The 18,861-nt window shown below is 39.7% G+C and overlaps 1 long non-coding RNA gene and 1 pseudogene across 16 annotated transcripts in view; one reads left to right on the top strand and one right to left on the bottom strand.

Moving 5' to 3' along the window:
- Positions 1 to 18,861, top strand: part of LOC148775030 (uncharacterized) — a 146,911-nt gene that overhangs the window by 12,264 nt on the left and 115,786 nt on the right. For 14 of the 15 annotated variants that reach the window (XR_016039507.1, XR_016039498.1, XR_016039505.1 and 11 more), the window contains exons 2-4: positions 2,207 to 2,718; positions 4,293 to 4,496; positions 9,830 to 9,977. This is a non-coding gene — a long non-coding RNA (uncharacterized LOC148775030). The remainder of the gene's footprint in view (positions 1 to 2,206; positions 2,719 to 4,292; positions 4,497 to 9,829; positions 9,978 to 18,861) is intronic. The other variant, XR_016039506.1, reaches the window with a different exon arrangement.
- Positions 596 to 18,861, bottom strand: part of LOC148775031 (acidic leucine-rich nuclear phosphoprotein 32 family member D-like) — a 39,240-nt pseudogene continuing 20,974 nt past the window's right edge. The window contains exons 2-3 of the transcript XR_016039492.1: positions 4,590 to 4,825; positions 596 to 1,544 (exon numbers count right to left, since the gene is read on the bottom strand). The product of XR_016039492.1 is annotated as an acidic leucine-rich nuclear phosphoprotein 32 family member D-like (transcript). The remainder of the gene's footprint in view (positions 1,545 to 4,589; positions 4,826 to 18,861) is intronic.

Below are 18,861 nucleotides of genomic sequence, written 5' to 3' on the forward strand. Positions count from 1 at the left end.
TACCTTTTATAGAGTACATTATTTTATAATTTGCTTATGTACCATCTTTGATAGGGAGGTGCAATGTTTAGAAAGGAAAATTCTGAGCTCAGAGAAGTTAAGTGATTTACATAGTTGGGAAGAGGCTTGAATCCATATCTATTGATTTCTTTATATTTTACACCTTTCACAGATACCATCTGCTGAATTTATTTATTTATTTTTAAATGTTAAGATTTTATTTACAAAACTTCTTTGTTGTACAGAAAGTAAAAATGCTGTTACGATCTTGGTGTGACTGGTAGCCACGGACAGTTGACTCACCAATCACAGCTATCCACACTACAGCAAGTCTTACACAAAAACCTAACAACGCTTACAATTTTGTTGGGGTGAAGTCCCCAAGCTTGGTGGTGGATTTCCAAGAGGGACTAAATGGAGGAAGGTGCAATGTCACAGGAACTATTCTTTGGCTCTTTGGGTGGGTGGGTGTCCTGGGGTTTGTATCACAGCTACAAAAAAAAAAAAAACAAACAAAAAACAGCAGCTACCAGATCCATGTCAGCAGTCCAGCCAATACTGAACAGTTCTTTTTTTGCAGGTTATTGGGGTCTTATTAATCATCTTCTCCTTTGTCATCTGTTTCTCTCTTCCTCTTTTCACCTTTCCCGCTTTCTTCCTCTTCTTCATCCTCATCTTCATCAACTGCTCCATCATGTCCAAATTCTTCTTCCTCCCCACTGACTTCATCTTCATCCTCCTCCCTTCTACATCTTCATCGTCATCCTCTTCATCATCAAACTCTTCTTCCTCACCATCTTCATCTTCCTCCTTATCCTCATCTTCTCCTTCTTCATCATCCTCTTCTTCATCCACACCATCCACCGCGGCATCTGAATCTGGGGCTTCACGATCCTCTCGGTCATAGCCATCCAGATAGGTCAGCTGGGGCAGGAGCTTGAAGACACTCTCTCGGTAGTCGTTCAGGTTAGTAACCTCACAGTTAAACAGATCCAGGCTCTTCAGACATTCCAACTTTTTCAAAGGTTCCAGGGTGCTGATATCTTTCAGTTTATTTCCACTTAAGTTGAGATGTGTAAGATTTGGAAGTTTTTCTGCTAACATATCCAGACCTCCACAGATTCTGTTGTCACCGAGCTCAAGCTTTTTCAATTTAGGTAGTTTGGGAAGATTTGAAACTGAAATCAAGCCTACATTTATTAAACTGGGGAACTCTTAAGTTCACAAATTCAGCTGTTAAGCCCTCAATTTTCCCATCATTTGATCTGCAATTGTCCAGGACAAGTTCTCGAACAGCTGCCGGGGTCCGGTTCCTCAGCTCCAGGTGGATCCTCCTCTTCATGCCCATGTTTCTCTCTCTTCCCCCTTCTTCAAACTTAACTTTCCGTGGAGAGGGGAGAGGCGTCCCAGCCTGCGCAGCGAGGGCCGTCGGAAGGGGTCTGCTCGAGGCAGAGGCCAACGGCACGGTCCTGGGTGGCGGGCGGCGTGCAGGCAGGCGAGCGGAGGCCCTGGAGCCAAGTTACTCGCGGGAGCAGAGAGAAACCCTGGAGGGAAAAGCTGAATCATTTAATGATTAAAACATTTATAATAAAATGTAAATAACTTGTTATTAAGTGTGGCAGATATTTAAATAAAATTTAGGACAACAGCATGCAAGTTTTTCCCAATGGATCAATTATGTCTTGTGACAAATGAAAAACTACCATTATAGATGGGAAATTAAACTGTATGGTATATAAACAACTGAGGGAGGAAACAGTGCCTTTAAATGCTATTTATGGATTCTCTGGTATATCTAGAGCAAGAATGCTAAGGTAGAAAAGCTATAGGATTTGTTTATGAAATACCCATGTGTTTTATCTGTAAGGCAGTATTGTGTCTCTCGGTCAAAGTCTGTGATTGTTGTTGTTGTTTGCCACACGCCCGGCATTTGGAATTTTAGTTCTCCACCAGGGAGTGCACTGGTGCCCCAGGAGTGGATGTGTGCAGCTTTAATCACTGGACCACCGGAAGGTCCCAAAGGCAGTATTTTAAAATTTCTCTTCCTAGAACTGATTGTTAGTGTGTAGAAACGCAACTGATTTTTGTATACTGATTGTGTATCCTGCAACTGTACTGAGCTAATCAAAGTTTTAATATCAAGCCTGTAATATTTCAAGAGGAAATTGCTAATTTCTCCCATTTTTAAAAAACAATTATTTTTCAGATATTTCAGCCAAAGGCAGAAAGAGCTCTTCTCCTAAGATGGAGTCTGTTGTTTGGGAATGTGGTTGATCCACTTGACACGTTGGCCAGATGGTGCCCAATGTAATAAAATGAGGCAAGATGATGTCATTTTCCCATATTGTGAAACCAAAAACAAATGCCTTTCGTGAGACCAAGCTAACAAACCTCTGACGGTGCAAAGAATAACTCTGTTTGAAGAACTTAACAGCAAGATAGAAGAAGTATTTTCAAGCTGAGGTGTACAAAGATCTAAAATACATATTGAGTAGGCCTGATCATCTGAATCTCATTCAGTCGAGAAAGCATGGCTGTGAGTTGGATCGTCTTCTATCTGTGGCCCTTGACTATGTTTGTGGGCTGTATAGATGGGCACAGTTTGTTTTCTTTGAGCCTATTACCTTGAGGATGTGCCAAGATTTGCCTTGTAACACTGCCCTCATGCCCAATCTTCTGAATCATTATGACCAACAGACGGCAGCTTTAGCAATGGAGGTAAGACTTCATCTATTATTTGGCATGTCGTAGAAAATTGTTCTTGTATTGCCCTTTTAATCAGTCTAATGAATGTATTTGATAAACAACAGGAAAAACTAATATGTTATTTTGAACTGCATCTTGTACATTAAAAAGTTATGTATTTAGGTTCAGACTCTGATCGATTGAAGATTTCAGGTTTGGGGAATGTTACTCATCTTAGTTTTCAGATATTATTGTTTTATGAAGAAATTTGGAAGTTTGGAACTGGGGAAGTAATAGCCTTTCAGAAGTTTAAATTGTCCAAGTTATGGTTACATCTTTTCTGCTATTTGATAATAAGACTTTAAAGAGCAGACTATAATAATAATAATATTCATGATTCACTTAGTAAATATTGAAGGTAACATGATTTTGAAAATGGGTTCTTTGGTTCAGCCTTCAGGCTGGTGGGTTTACAGTATTTACATTGTCTTAAATAATTAAGATGGTATCCTGGTCTTACTATCTTCACATCGATTTAAGAACAGCAACTCCCAAGCAGTGATAAAGGTTTTGTTGTGTGAATTATCTGTTCTTGACCTCAGGGCTTCATGAAAATCTGTTGCCTTACTTGAATTTTTCTAATGGTAGTTCTTTAGGCACTTTTTAATTCTTTTACTTTAGAAGCTATGACCAATTAATGGATGTAGTTAATAATAGGTTTAAATAATTTCGTATGTGTTTCAATAATGGTTTTAGAATTGTGGACAAAGATATGTTGACCAGATAGGAATTAGGGGGCAGTAAACTGTGACAGTAAGAGGTAAAAGCTTTGGAGTTGTATAAACTGCAGCAGCAGCTACCACTTTCTATCTGTATTACTTTGGGCAAGTTACTTGAGTTTTCTTACCATTGTCACTTTGCTTGTAGACTAGAGTTAACACTTTGGAAGATACAAAATGAAGTGTTTCTAAAGTACTTGGCACAGTACTTTTGGAGTAAGTTCTCTGAAAGTGATAGCTTTTACCATTTTCCCATATTCTAATATTAATGTAGCTACATAGTACATAGAATTTAAAGTTTTTTTTTTTTTTTTAATTTTAGTCTTTAATCCTTTGTTACAGTGCTTTCAGCAAATTGAATACTACGTGGTTTAGAATCTTCATTTTATAGTAAAATTCAAAGGTTTAGTACTTCCAAGTAAACGAACATAAATCTGGGAAAGATTATTATTCATAGATTTTGAAATGCAGAGGGCAACTTGTATAGTCCAAATACTTGAAAATATTTTAGAGGTTGAATGAAATATTTCTGCTCTTCCACTGACTACACACAGTCTAACTGGTAAGGAGAGATTTGGTATAGACTGTGAGATTGAGTATATGAAAATGTGTATTGGTTTCATATAGGAATTTGGTTCGGGCATGGTAGTCCCTGCCGGGTATTAAAACTACCCAGTTCTCTCACCAAGAAAATGAAGGAGGAATATCTTTGGTTCTCGTGTCATGTTAAGTCAGTGTAACTCCTTTGGACAGCAAATAGGGTTGTAAGAAATAAGTCATAAAGATTTATGTACTGATTTGGGTTTAACTTTTGCCTCTTTCACGTAGTAGCTTTCAGACTTTGAAATTAAGTCACCTAACATCTCTGTGATCTGGAGAAGGAAATGGAAACCCACTTCCAGTACTCTTGCCTGGAAAATCCCATGGACGGAGGAGCCCGGTAGGCTACAGTCTATGAGGTCGCAAAGAGTGGGACACGACTGAGTCACTTGACTTCACTTCAGCATCTTTGTGAAAATCATTTGTGAAAAGGTACTGACAACAAAAATACTTTGAACGGCTATTAGGATTAAATGAGAGATTTAAGTAGCTAGCACAGTGCATGACGCAGACTAGATGACCCACCAGTGTTACTTCTATTCCAAATGTCATTTCTAAGTGACACTAGAGCGAAAGTGCGAGAAGGACGATGTATTCGTTTCAGATGAGTTTGCATCTCTCATTGTGGGCTCCGGGGGCTTTCATGGTGGTGGCATGGGGAGCTGTCTCTGTCCTCTCTTCAAACATGCCCATATAGGCTAGACATTTTGTTGGCAGTGAGACCGCATCTTTTTGAATTTCACTCCTTCTAGGGAGAGCACCTAGATGAGAAAGAGAAAGCTTTGGTGATGTGAAGTGATGTTGGGGATTGTTGGCTTGGTTGTCATATCAGGATAGTGATGCCACTGACAGTCTCCTGACAGTCTGAGAGTGTAAAGTTTCTATAATAGCGAAGGATATGGAATCTCAGCAATCAACACAGCACACTTGCAAATAGTAGTAAGGATTCTTAGATCCTTACAAGGACTTGTCTGCTGATGACACGCTCCTTTCTCTGACCCAGGACCTTTGGATCAACTTGTCAGCTTTTAGTGGGAGCAAATAATTGGAGCAGGTAACCCCAGCACATTCTTGAGTGTTCTTTGTGGGACTGGATGAGTTGAAAGACATTTCCTAGGTAATAGCATCATTCAGCAGACTCAGGCTTCAAGCCTACCTCAGGTTCATTCCTGTACTGATATTTGGTGAAATCAAAATGAGTGCTTCGAATGAAGTAATATATGGTATTGAGCTAAGGGTGCCAGGAGAGAAATTGCAGAATGTGGGTTATTTCAACTTTGCTTATTATTGTTCACAGTCAACAAGTTGGGTGTTCTTTCATTGTATATTGAGAATTCCTCCTCAATACTTCGATTGAAATTGGAACATGTTCAAATAAATGGGGTGAATGTCCACTTATTAAATTGGAGAAAAGATCCTTGTTAGTTTGTTAGTATGTATATTTTTCTTACTTTACAAAAAGTGCGTTTCTACATAAACACATACATTAAATGTTTCTTAAGTTCTTAACTTGATGTCTGTCTTTTCCCCGAGTATTGTGGCTTTTGATAGAAACAAGATTGCTCATTCCTCCGTTTCCCACACCATTTTGAACTGTCTAAATTGCCAAGTACAGGATGCAGTGCAGTTGTCTCCAATGTACAGCTGACATTGTACAGGAGACAGGAATCAAGACCATCCCCAAGAAAAGAAATGCAAAAAAGCAAAATGGCTGTCTGAGAAGGCCTTACGAATAGCTGTGAAAAGACGGGAAGCGAAAAGCAAAGGAGAAAAGGAAAGATATACCCATTTGAGTGCAGAGTTCCAAACAATAGCAAGGAGAGATAAGAAAGCCTTCCTCAGCGATCAGTGCAAAGAAGTAGAGGAAAACAATAGAATGGAAAGACTAGAGATCTCTTTGGAGACGGGAATGGCGGCCCACTGCAGTACGCTTGCCTGGAGAATCCCATGGGAGGAGCCTGGTAGGCTGCAGTCCATGGGGTCGCTTGGAGTCGGACACGACTGAACAGCTTCACTTCCACTTTTCACTTTCTTGCATCGGAGAAGGAAATGGCAACCCACTCCAGTGTTCTTGCCTGGAGAATCCCAGGGACGGGGGAGCCTGGTGGGCTGCCGTCTATGGGGTCGCACAGAGTCGGACACGACTGAAGTGACTTAGCAGCAGCAGCAGAGATCTCTTCAAGAAAATTAGAGATACCAAGGGAACATTTCTTGCAAAGATGGGCTCAATAAAGGACAGAAATGGTAGGGACCTAACAGAAGCAGAGGATGTTATGAAGAGGTGGCAAGAATACACAGAAGAACTGTACAAAAAAGATCTTCACGACCCAGATAATCATGATGGTATGATCACTCACCTAGAGCCAGACATCCTGGAATGTGAAGTCAAGTGGGCCTTAGGAAGCATCACTACGAACAAAGCTAGTGGAGGTGATGGAATTCCAGTTGAGCTATTTCAAATCCTGAAAGAAGACACTGTGAAAGTGCTGCACTCAGTAGGCCAGCAAATATGGAAAACTCAGCAGTGGCCACAGGACCAGAAAAGGTCAGTCTTCATTCCAATCCCAAAGAGAGGCAATGCCAAAGAATGCTCAGACTACCGCACAATTGCACTCATCTCACACGCTAGTAAAGTAATGCTTAAAATTCTCCAAGCCAGGCTTCAGCAATGCTTGAACTGTGAGCTTCCAGATGTTCAAGCTGGTTTTAGACAAGGCAGAGCAACCAGAGATCAAATTGCCAACATCCGCTGGATCATGGAAAAAGCAAGAGAGTTCCAGAAAAACTTCTATTTCTGCTTTATTGCTATGCCAAAGCCTTTGACTGTGGGGACCACAGTAAACTGTGGAAAATTCTGAAAGAGACAGGAATACCAGACCCCCGACCTGCCTCTTGAGAAACCTGTATGCAGGTCAGGAAGCAACAGTTAGAACTGGACATGGAACAACAGACTGCTTCCAAATAGGAAAAGGAGTACATCAAGGCTGTATATTGTCACCCTGCTTATTTAACTTCTATGCAGAGGACATCATGAGAAACGCTGGGCTGGAGGAAGCACAAGCTGGAATCAAGATTGCCGGGAGAAATGTCAATAACCTCAGATATGCAGATGACACCACCCTTATGGCAGAAAGTGAAGAGGAACTCTAGAGCCTCTTGATGAAAGTGAAAGAGGAGAGTGAAAAAGTTGGCTTGAAGCTGAGCATTCAGAAACCTAAGATCATGGCATCTGGTCCCATCACGTCATGGCAAAAAGATGGAGAAACAGTGGAAACCAGTGGCTGACTTTATTTTTCTGGGATCCAAAATCACTGCAGATGGTGACGGCAGCCTTGAAAGTAAACGACGTTTAGTCCTTGGAAGGAAAGTTATGACCAACCTCGACAGCATATTAAAAAGCAAGAGACATTACTTTGCCAACAAAGGTCCATCTAGTCAGGGTTGTGGCTTTTCCAGTGGTCATGTATGGATGTGAGAGTTGGACTGTGAAGAAAGCTGAGCGCAGAAGAATTGATGCTTTTGACCTGTGGTGTTGGAGAAGGCTCTTGAGAGTCCCTTGGACTGCAAGGAGATCGAACCAGTCCGTCCTAAAGGAGATCTGTCGTGGGTGTTCACTGGACGGACTGATGTTGTAGCTGGAACTCCAGTACTTTGGCCAGCTGATGCGAAGAGATGACTCATTGGAAAAGACCCTGATGCTGGGAAAGATTGAGGGCAGGAGGAGAAGGGGACGACAGAGGATGAGACGGTTGGATGACATCCTCGACTTGATGGACATGGATTTGGGTGGACTCCGGGAGTTGGTGATGGACAGGGAGGCCTGACCTGCTGCGGTTCCTGATGTCGCACAGAGTCGCACACGACTGACGCGACTTAGCAGCAGCAGCAAAATGGTGATATTCTGTCATTCTTCATTTCTCAGCTAGAATACTTTAAACAGAAACTTGCTCATTTTGATTATTGGACTGTTGAATTACTCTTATGTTCAGTTTATGTAAAAAAAAGACAGCAAATATGCAGCTGTTCTCCTTTGTTAGTTTTTAGGATAATAAATTGATTCACAAGAATCTTGGAAAAGTGACTAATGAGATCTTTCTCCTTTCAAATATCATTGTTCTCTTTTCAAGTATCATTGTGGACTCATGGATTTTTACCATATTTTATGCGTTTGAGTCCACTGCAGTTGTTATTTTGTTGTGGCTGAGTCTGTTCTGTTTTTGGTAGTGAGCACCTCTTCAAGATAGCTCCTAAGTGTTTTTGATACTACCCTAGTGGTTTCTGATAGCTTCCTTGCTTTCTGGTATGATCCAACCTTATTTCATAAAATTCTGCCTCAGAACTTGAATTATCACTTTCTTTAGGGAGTGCTGGTTCCTTTTAGTTGGAGAGAATTTTCACGGATTTTTGCAGACTGCTATCTGGGTGCTATGCTTATTGATACTAGGTTAGTAATTTATAGGTCTCGTCAAAGATGGAGCTAGGAAATAACTTTTTTTAAAAAAAAAGACAGTGCAGCATGAGTTTTTACTGATAACTTGTAATTAAATAGTATTGGAGAGTTTTTATTTAATATTTTAGAATTTTTGTTTCTTCTCGTGCCGAAAGCTTATGATATACAGACAGTACTTAATTTCAGAATCATATCAGTATCGTTACTGAGAGCCCTGTAAGGTTTCTTTGTATTTCTTATGTCCTTAGGATGTATTTCACCAAGGATGTGCAGTCAGATTACTGTGTTTTAGAGTTAAGTACTCCTCTGTTTGGTTTAACTCAATACACAGTTTAGGTGTGTGTTTCATTTTGATTTTGAGAAACGACTTAAAATTTTTTTTGTTTAAATTTATTTTATAATCGTGTTTAAAAACTTGATATATACGACAAGGTACATTCAGAGGAGTCTAGTTTCTGGACTGTGTTTGTGCTCAGTCACTCATCGTGTCTGGCTCTTTGGGACCCAATGGACTGTAGCCTGTTAGGCTCCTCTGTCCATGGGGATTCTCCAGGCAAGAATACTGGAGTGGGTAGTCATGCCCTCCTTCAAGGGATCTTCCCAACCTAGGGATCGAACTCAGGTCTCCCGAATTTCAGGCAAATTATTTACCATCTGAGCCACCAGGGAAGCCCACGAATACCGGAGTGGATAGCCTATCCTTTCTCCAAGGGATCTTCCCGACCCAGGAACTGAACCGGAGTCTGCAGGTGGATTCTTTACCAGCTGAATCCTAACCTTATTCTTTCCTTCCCTTGGGGGTAGTTGTTTTTTTTAAAGCTTTTTGTTTATCCTTCCATTAAAAATTATAGTAATTATAGAAAATGTCTGTATAATATCTCTATATAGCTATATATTGTTTCACGCTCTTTTGATATAGTGTCATACTGTTTGTTTTCTCTACCTTGTTTTTTTACTTAACAGTATATCCTGGTTATTTCATAGTAGCACTTAGAGATAATGTTCCTCAGCATTTTTTTTTAATTGTGGCAAAATATACATGTTGCACTAGTGGTAAAGAAACCGCCTGCCAATGCAAGAGGTGTGGGTTCAATCCTAGGGTGGGGGAGATCCCCTGGAGGAGGACATGGCTTCCCAATCAAGTATTCTTGCCTGGAGAATCCAATGGACAGAGGAGTGTGACAGGCTACAATCCATAGTGTTGCAAAGAGTTGGAGATGACCGAAGTGACTTAGCATGCATGTACGCAAAATATATATAACATAAAATTTACCACTGGAATCTTTTCTTGTTTGTTTTTTGGCATACCGTGCAGCTTGTGGTATCTTAATTCCTCGACCAGGGATTGAACCCAGTTCCCGGCACTGAAAGTTCGGAGTCCTAACCATGAGACCACCAAGGAATTCCCCCATTCCAATCATTTTTAAGTGTGCAGTTCAGTGGAGTTAAATACAGTCACCTTGGTATGTCATTACCACTATGCTTCTTGAGCACTTTTTCAGCCTCTGCAACTGAAACACTATACGTGCTAAACAATAATTCCCTGTTCTCCCCTCCCCTCAACCTTTGGCGGCCACCGTTCTACTTTTTTTTCTTTCTCTCTGAATTTGATGACTCCAGTACCTCATTTAAGTGAAATCATAAAATATTTGTCCATTTGTGATTGGCTTATTTCACTTAGCACACTGTCTTCACGATTCATCCATGTTGTAACAAGTGTCGGAATTCCCTTCCTTTTTAAGGCTGAATAATATTTCATTGTATATTTATGCCCAACGTTTAGTTTAATCATTCATTCATCAGACTCTTGAGTTCCTTCCACCTTTTGGCTATTATGAATATAGCTGCTCTGAGTACAGATATATAAATATTTGTTCCAGTCTTTGATTTAAGTTTTTTTTGGGTCTTCCCAGAAGTGAAATTTTAGGATAGCATGATAATCCTGTTTAATTTTTTGAGGAGCCACTGAACTGTTTTGTATAGCAGCTGCTCCATTTTACATTTTTGCTAGCGATGCACAAGGGTTCCAGTATCTCTACATCCTCACCAACACTAGTTATTTTCTGGGTTTTTGTTTTGGAATGATAGCCGCTGTATTGGGTACCAACTTGTCCTCATTTTTTAGTTCAGGTCCTGCTGAAGGACATTTGCTTTTGAAAGCAGAACTTGCTGTTGAGGTCCTTATTCATCTTTGTAGGGCCAGCAGCTACCATGGCACCTCACACATAATAGCTGCTGAATAAATGTCTGAGTGAGTTAATGAACTTCATAAACTGAATTCCGGAAGGGGCGGTGGTCAGTCGTGGTTGTGTTACAGAGGTGTACTCAGCACATGATCTCCTGGAATTGTCAGTAGTTGTGGGTTTGTTGGGGTTAGTAATGGTAGTCCTGACAGGAGTACCAAAGATACCACTTTCCTGTGAACACCAGTGTTTGCCTTTGCCCTTTTTTTTTTGGAGCGGGAAAAGGTCAAAGCGACCTGAAGCTTTCAACATTATGTATTTACACTTGTAAGTAGTATAGTAAAGTAAAGGAACAAAACTGACCAGCTTTCTTATTTCTAGACCTCTCATTCTCTTTCTGCCTAAATAATCTCATCTCCATCTTTGTCTGTCAAATTCTAATGGTTGTACTTGATGTATCCCTCCAGGCTTCTCTGTCCATGGGATTTCCCAGGCAAGAATACTGGAGTGGGTTTGCCATTTCCTCCTCGAGGGAACCTCCCCGACCCAGGGATTGAACCAGCGTCTCCTGCTTGGCAGGTGGATTCTTTACTACTGAGCCACCAGGGAAGCCAAATTTGATACATTAATTAATAGGAAAAAATAGAAATAGATAATAAAATAATGTATGTGGGATCATCCTGTTTTTGTTGAAGAAAAGAAGTGTATTCATGTTCATGTAGAGTAAGTGATCTGGAAAGATTTTTGTCAAGACCAGCAGTGATTGTTCTTGAATTAACACGATTTATTTGTGTTTTCTGTGTTTTCTGTGTTTTTCATTTAATGTTTGTGTTTTCTGATTTTTTTTGTAAGAAACAAAATAGTAAAATTAGTACGGAAACTTTATTTTTAAAAATCCCAGCTGTCCTTTTTTGTTTAGCTCCCAGTTTCAGTGTCTCAGTATTTATTAAATATGTTTTTATCCGAATGACTGAAACTTAAGGAAGAACTTGGTAAATGCCATAAATAGGCATATAGTGCTCAGAGGATTCAAAAGAGAAAGGATCATGTGTGGAAAGGATCAGTTGCAGATTATGTTTGAATTGACCTTGAAAGGCAGGGTTTTGTTTTGTTTTTTGTTTTTGTTTTTCAAGAGGATACTATAATTTAATACCCCTTTGTACCAGTGATTAACATTTTGTGGATGGGCATTTGAGGAAATGAAATTTCTTTGATTGTATTTATTCTTTAAATTCATGGCTTATATTTTTAGGATACATGCATTATCAGTCAGACTGACTTATTATCTTCTATTTAGGTTAGTATTAATAAGGTGGTTTTCCCTAAGCAAACAACAGCCTGGTGAAGTGGATTGAAGAGCCTATCGTGTGACAGGGAAATGAGCCAGGAACTAGGAAACTTCTAAATTGAAAAAGGTGAAAAATACACACGTAGTGGAGAATTAATTGCATTTAGTTATTTCTGACTTTAGGAAAAAAATAAACTTTTTGACAGTTTGATTTTCTTGCATTTTAGATCACTACACCCGGGGCAGATTCATGTCAATGTATGGCAAAACCAATACAATAATGTAAAGTAATTAGCCTCCAATTGAAATAAATAAAAGAAAAAAAAAAAGAATGCCTTAAAATGCTTATTTTAAATTAAAGTATTAATTCTGATGAGTTTGGTTTGTAAAGTTTTATCTTTTGAGACAGACTATAATTCATAACCATTCATGATACTTGAAATGCTAAAAGTTTACTTCCTGAAGAAAAGTCAAATTTTATGGGCTGCTTTAGGAGCTCCCCTTTGACTTAAGATAAATATACTCCTGTGATAAAGTCATATTTCTGCAAACTAGCTCACTGAACTAATATTGGGAAATATTTAATATGCTGTCATAAGACATTAACAAAATAAATTTGTAAAAAAAAGCAAATCTATGGGACTAAAGGTATTTTACAAACGTAGAATTTTATATATATATATATATATAAAGTAATTCTTAAAGTTTTAGACCTTTTCTCTTTAGAATTTTATTCTTAGAAAAAAGTTATTAAAGATCTTCTTTTACATCACTTAAAATTATTCTATTTAAAAATAATTTCTTACTCTAATTTGGATCTAAAATGGAATGAATACCATTTTTGAATTTTCAAGGCCGTTCCACATTTGGTTTCACATTTAGTGAATTTAGTCATAATATTCCCAAACCCAGTAGGATACAGTTTCTACGGTTATCAGACCCTTTGTAGAGTGACAGAGATTGGCATTCTGATTCTCATGAATCAAATTTTGGCCTTTAACTCTGTTCCCCTTTCACACTCCTTGCTAAGCTTGGGCTGTTGCTGTGCTTGAAGGCTTGGAAATTTCAAAGAAGAAAGAGAATTGGAGCACAAAGGCTTGGTTGATTTGAATTTGAACAAAGAATAGAAGGTTCCCTGTCTTGCACCTTTGTTGAAGAAGCCAGAAATTTAATTTTAGAAAGTTATTTTTCAGTTTGTAAACTTCGTATACCCTGGTCTTAATTTAGTGAATAAAAGTACTGCAGCTTAAGGGAGTACTCAGTAAGAATCTTTTAAAAATTTTATCAGCTGAAGATTCTTTTTTCCTCCTTTATAGAGCTTTGAGAGTCTGTGTTCCTTATATATATTCTCAACTTGGCAGTATGCTGGCTAACTCATTTAATTTTTACTTTGCTGAAGTTAAAAATTGTTAGAGTTATAATCAGGGCAGTTTGCTTATTTGAAAAAGATGAATGCTTTTTGTTTTTGCATAACTCTGTTGAGGTATGAATTGTATACAGTTAACTGTACCCATTTAACAGTGTTCAGCTTGAGTTCTGACAGAAGTATATATCTGTGAAACCATCATCACTATCAAGATATCATACATGTCCATCACCTCAAAAGCTTCCTGGGGATCGTCCCTGTGGCTCAGACAGAATCGAACCCAGGTTCGATCCCTGGATCGGGAAGATCCTCTGGAGAAGGGAGTGGCAATCCACTCCAGTATTGTTGCGTGGAGAATCCCGTGGACGGAGCCTGGTGGGCCACAGTCCGTGGGGTCTCACAGAGTTTGACACGACTGAGCGAGTAACAGTATTACACTACAACAGCTTCCCTGTGCCCATTGTAGTCCACCCCTTTGAGTTGACTCCCTGCTGTAAGCAACCTCTGATCTGCTTTCTGTCACTGTGGGTTAGTGTTCATTTTCTATAGTTTTATATGAATGTACCTGTAGTATCTACTTTTTTATGTCTGGTTTCTTTCACCCAGAGTCGTGATGTAGAGATTAATGCATGTTTTCTTTTGCTTTTTTAAAAACACCATTCCAGTTGACAGTTGACTTTTTCACTTGGTAGTTGAGCACAGGGAATTGAGCAGGGTTCCTCGTGCCCATCAAATAGGCCTTCTGCAGCTTTATTAATTTGTACCTCTTTCCTAATCTCTCTTTAAGCTGTCATTTACTAGGTGCTGTATCCTATTTTATATATTCTTATTTGTCTATATTGTTGTTGTTTGGTCGCTAAGTTGTGTCCGACTCTTTGCAACCCCACGGACTGCAGCATGCTAGGCTTCCCTGTCCTTCGCCATCTCCTGGAATTTGCTTAAACTCATCTCCATTGAGTCTGTGATGCCATCCAATCGTCTCATCCTCTGTCATCTCCTTCTCCTCCTCCCCTCAGTCTTTCCCAGCATCAGGGTCTTTTCCAGTGAGTCGGCTCTTCACATCAGGTGGCCAGAGTGTTGGAGCTTCAGCTTCAGCATCAGTCCTTGTGGTGAATATTCAGGGTTGATTCCCTTTAGGATGGACTGGACTGGTTTGATCTCCTTAATGCATCTATATATATTAACACCATTTTATAGAGGAAAAGCTGAAATTTAGAGAGGTTACAGAGAACAAACTCGTTAATGAGCTCAAGGGCTCTGGATAAGAATGCCACGGTTTAACTCTTGGGACTGTCTTTGTAACTATGTGATCTTTGGCAAGGTACTTAACTTTCTATGTCTTCTTTTCTTCACATTTATTATAAAATGGTGTGACTGATTATAGTACCTCCCTTATGGGATTGTTGAGAAGATTAAGTTAGGTATGTGAAGCACTTACAACACTGCCCAGCCTGTAGTAAGTGTCCATAAATGCTAGCTGAGATACAGCACAAGATACTTCTAGCTAGTGAGTGACAGAAGCATAAACTTAAAGCCTTATACTCAGTGCTGGCAGCACAAAATAGTGATTCAAGTCAATTTTAAAATTCATGATGGTGCTCACAAATGGAGGTTTTACTACCATGGTGACATGTCAGTATCAGCTTAGTTGGTGTTGTATGGTTGGGGACTGAGCGGGTCTGAGGCTGCCTTAGGGCATGCACATGCTTGCATGCATGATGTCTACACACATATCAGCTGTGAATATAATGCAGTTTTCAGCTTTGAAGTTCTTTTTTTTTTTTGGTGGCACTGGGTCTTCGTTGCTGTGCACAGTCTTTCTCAAGTTGTGGTTTAAGAGCTTCTCCGATGCAGTGGCTTCTCTTGTTTCAGGGCACAGGCTCTAAAATGCAGAGGCTTCAGTAGTCGTGGAGCGTGGGCTTAATCGTTGCAACTTGCAGTCTCCAGGGCTCGGGCTCATTAGTTGTGGCCCACTGGCTCAGTAGCCCTGTGGCATGTGGGATCTTCCCAGACCAGGGATTGAACTGGTGTCCCTTGCATTTCAAGGTGGATTCTTAACCACTGGACCACCAGGGAATCCCTAAACTTTAAAATAGTTATAGACTCACAGGGAGAAGGCAATGGCAACCCACTCCAGTACTCTTGCCTGGAAAATCCCATGGATGGAGGAGCCTGGTAGGCTGCAGGCCATGGGGTGGCTAAGAGTCAGACACGACTGAGTGACTTCACTTTCCCTTTTCACTTTCATGCATTGGAGAAGGAAATGGCAACCCACTCCAGTGTTCTTGCCTGGAGAATCCCAGGGACGGGGGAGTCTGGTGGGCTGCCATCTATGGGGTTGCACAGGGTCGGACACGACTGAAGCAACTTAGCAGCAGCAGCAGCTCAGGAAGTTAAAGTAGTGTAGGAATTCTATATACTGTAGCTAGTTTCACCAGGGGCTTGGAGGGGGCAGTGTCTTGCTATCTTATGTAGCTATTAGTATCAAAACTGGGTCATTGGACTTCCCTAGTGGTCAAGTGGTTAAGAATTCTCTTGCCAGTACAGGGGACACCAGTTTGATCCCTGATCCAGGACGATCCCACGTGCCTCGGGACAGCTAAGCCCATGTACCACAACTACTGAAGCTTCTATGCCCTAGAGCCTGTGTTCTGCAACAAGAGAAGCCACTGCGATGAGAAGCCTGCACAATGCAACTAGAGAGTAGCCCCCACTCCCTGCAGCTAGAGAAAGCCTGCACTCAGCAATGAAGACCCAGCACAGCCAAATAAATAAATAAAAAAAATTTAAAGGCACAGGTGATCTAAAAAAAAAAAAAAGGAAAGTTATCATTGGTATACTCTTTAGCCCTTTATCACATTTCACCAGTTTTTACACGTACTCGTTTTTGTGTCTGTATATGCACATGTACATGTATTTTTATTGTCTGTGCATTTTTATCACATGTATATGTTCATGTAGCCATCACTTTGGTTAAGATACTGTGGAAATTCCCTGGCAGTCCAGTGGTTAGGATACTGTGCTTCCACTGCAGGGGGCAGGAGTTCAGATCCCTCGTCGGGGAACTGAGATCCCACAAGACCCGCAGTGTGGCAAAAAGAAAACAAAACACCAAAAACGATACAGAACTGTTTTTATCACCACATCTTTCTTGTGCTTCCTTTCTCCCTACCACCCTTTCCTATTCCCAGGCAACGACTAATTTGTTCTCTGTCCCTATAATTTTGTCATTTCAAGAATGTTATATAAATAGAATCATACAGTGTATAATCTTTTGAGATTGACTGTTTTCATTTAGCATAATACCCTTGAGATCCATCCAGGTTGTTTCATGTACCAGTCGTGACTGTTTTTAATTGCTGAGTACTATTCCGGTATAGAGATGTTCCGCCGTTTGTTTAATCATCCACTGAAGGATACTGAGTTGTTTCCAGCTTTTTGCTATTACAAGTACAGCTGCTATGAACAATCATATACAGGCTTTTGTGCAGACACAAATTTTCCTTTTGGGTAAATAAATGCCCAGGAGTGTGATTGCTGCCTTATATGATAAGCATGTGTTTGAATTTTTAAGAAACTACTCAGTTATTTTTCATAGAAGTTCTACCGTTTTACATTCTACCAGCAGTGTATGAGAGACGTACGTTCTCAGCATTCTTACCACCATTTGGTATTTGCACTTTTTTATTCAGCTTTTCTCAGATGATGTGGTATCTTACGTGATTTCAATTTGCATTTCCCTTATGGCTAATAATATTGGACATCTTTTCATGTGCCATTCATATATCTTCTTTGATCAAATGTCTGTTCATGTCTGTTGTTCATTTTCAGTTGAATTGTTTTTGACTTTTGAGCTTTGAGAGTTCTTTATATATTCTAGATACAAATCCTTTGTTGGAAATGTAGTTTGTAAATAGCTTATTCTCGTCTATAGCTTGCTTTTTCATTCTTTTAACAAAGTCTAGGAGAATAGAAGTCTTAAATTTTAACAAAGTCCAGTTTACCAAGTTTTTTTCCTTTTAGAGACTGCGTGTTTGGTGTCATTTATAAGAACTCTTCAGTTGGTCTGCAAATTCTCTGAAGTTTTATACCTTTATGTCTCACATCTAAATCTATGATCAATTTTGAGTTAATCTGTATAAAGTAAGTTTCATTTTTTTTGCCACTAGCTTCAGCGCTATTTGTTGGAAAGGCTATCTGTCCTTACACTATTGAACTGCTTTTCCTTCTTCCTCAAAAATCCGTTATCTGCCCTTGTATAGATTTATATTTCGGTTCTCTATTCTGTCCTGTTGATCTTTGCGTCTATTTCACCACCAGTACCACAGTGTCTTGATTTTTGTTAGCTATATAGTAAATCTTAAAACCGGATAGTAAGATTTTTCCCCCTTTTTTTTCCCAAAATTGTTTCATTTATTTTACTTTTTTTTTCATATAAAATCTCGAATAAGCTTGTCTTTAACTACTAAAAGTGTTACTGGATTGTGACAGAAATGTTACTAAATCTAGAGGTCAGATGTTGAGTTTCCAATCCATAAACAGTGTTGTTGTGGATTGACTTGAGTCCCCCTGAAAAGTGAAAGTGTTAGTCGTGTCTGACTCTCTGTGACCCCATGGACTGTATAGCCCGTCAGGCTTCTCTCTCCATGGAATTCTCTCCAGGGAAGAATACTGGAGTGGGTAACCATTCCCTTGTCCAAGGGATCTTCCCGATCCAGGGATTGCACCTGGGTCTCCCGCATTGCAGGCAGATCCTTTACTGTCTGAGCCATCAGCGGAGTCCCTTGAGTGCCTCTAATAAACCCTAACCTCCAGTACCTCAGAATGTGACCTTATCTGAAAATAGGGTCATTCTCAATGTTATTAGTTAAGACAGATGTATACTGAAGTAGTGAGGGACTCCTGTTCCAATATGACAGGTGTCCTTAGAAAAGGCCATTTTAGACACAGGTGCGCATAGAGGGTCGATGCGTGTAGAAGCATGGAGAGGATGCTGTGTGAAGCTAGGCGTGTGCTGCCACGAGCCAAGGAGCAGCTAGAAGCTGAGAAAGATATCTGGAACATATCTTTCCCTATCACCCTTAGAGGGAGTGTGGCTCTGCTAGCACCTTGGTCTCGGACTTTTAGCTTCCAGAAATGTGACACAATCAATTTCTGTTGTTTAAGCCACTCAGTTTGAGGGACTTTGTTACAGCAGCCCTAGCAGACTAATCAAACATATATCTGTTCATTTATTTATATCTTCCTTTCAGCACACAAGCCGTATGTGTTTTGTTAAGTATATACCCAGGTGTTTCTTTTTTAAAAAATAAATGGGATTATAAATGTGTTGTTTTAATTTTGTTTCTGCATGTTCAATATATATAAAAGCACAATTGTATTCAGAAATTCATTTTTTAGGTATGTTTTTCTTGTATTCTGCAACCTTGTTGAACTTATTCTAGGACTAATAAATTTTATTAGTTTTTTGTTGTTGTTACTAATTTAAAAATGTTTTTTTGAGATTCCTT

This window comes from Moschus berezovskii, chromosome 17 (genome assembly GCF_049115385.1).
Source record: "Moschus berezovskii isolate FMDL1 chromosome 17, NW_MosBer_1.0, whole genome shotgun sequence".
Classification (NCBI taxonomy): domain Eukaryota; kingdom Metazoa; phylum Chordata; class Mammalia; order Artiodactyla; family Moschidae; genus Moschus; species Moschus berezovskii.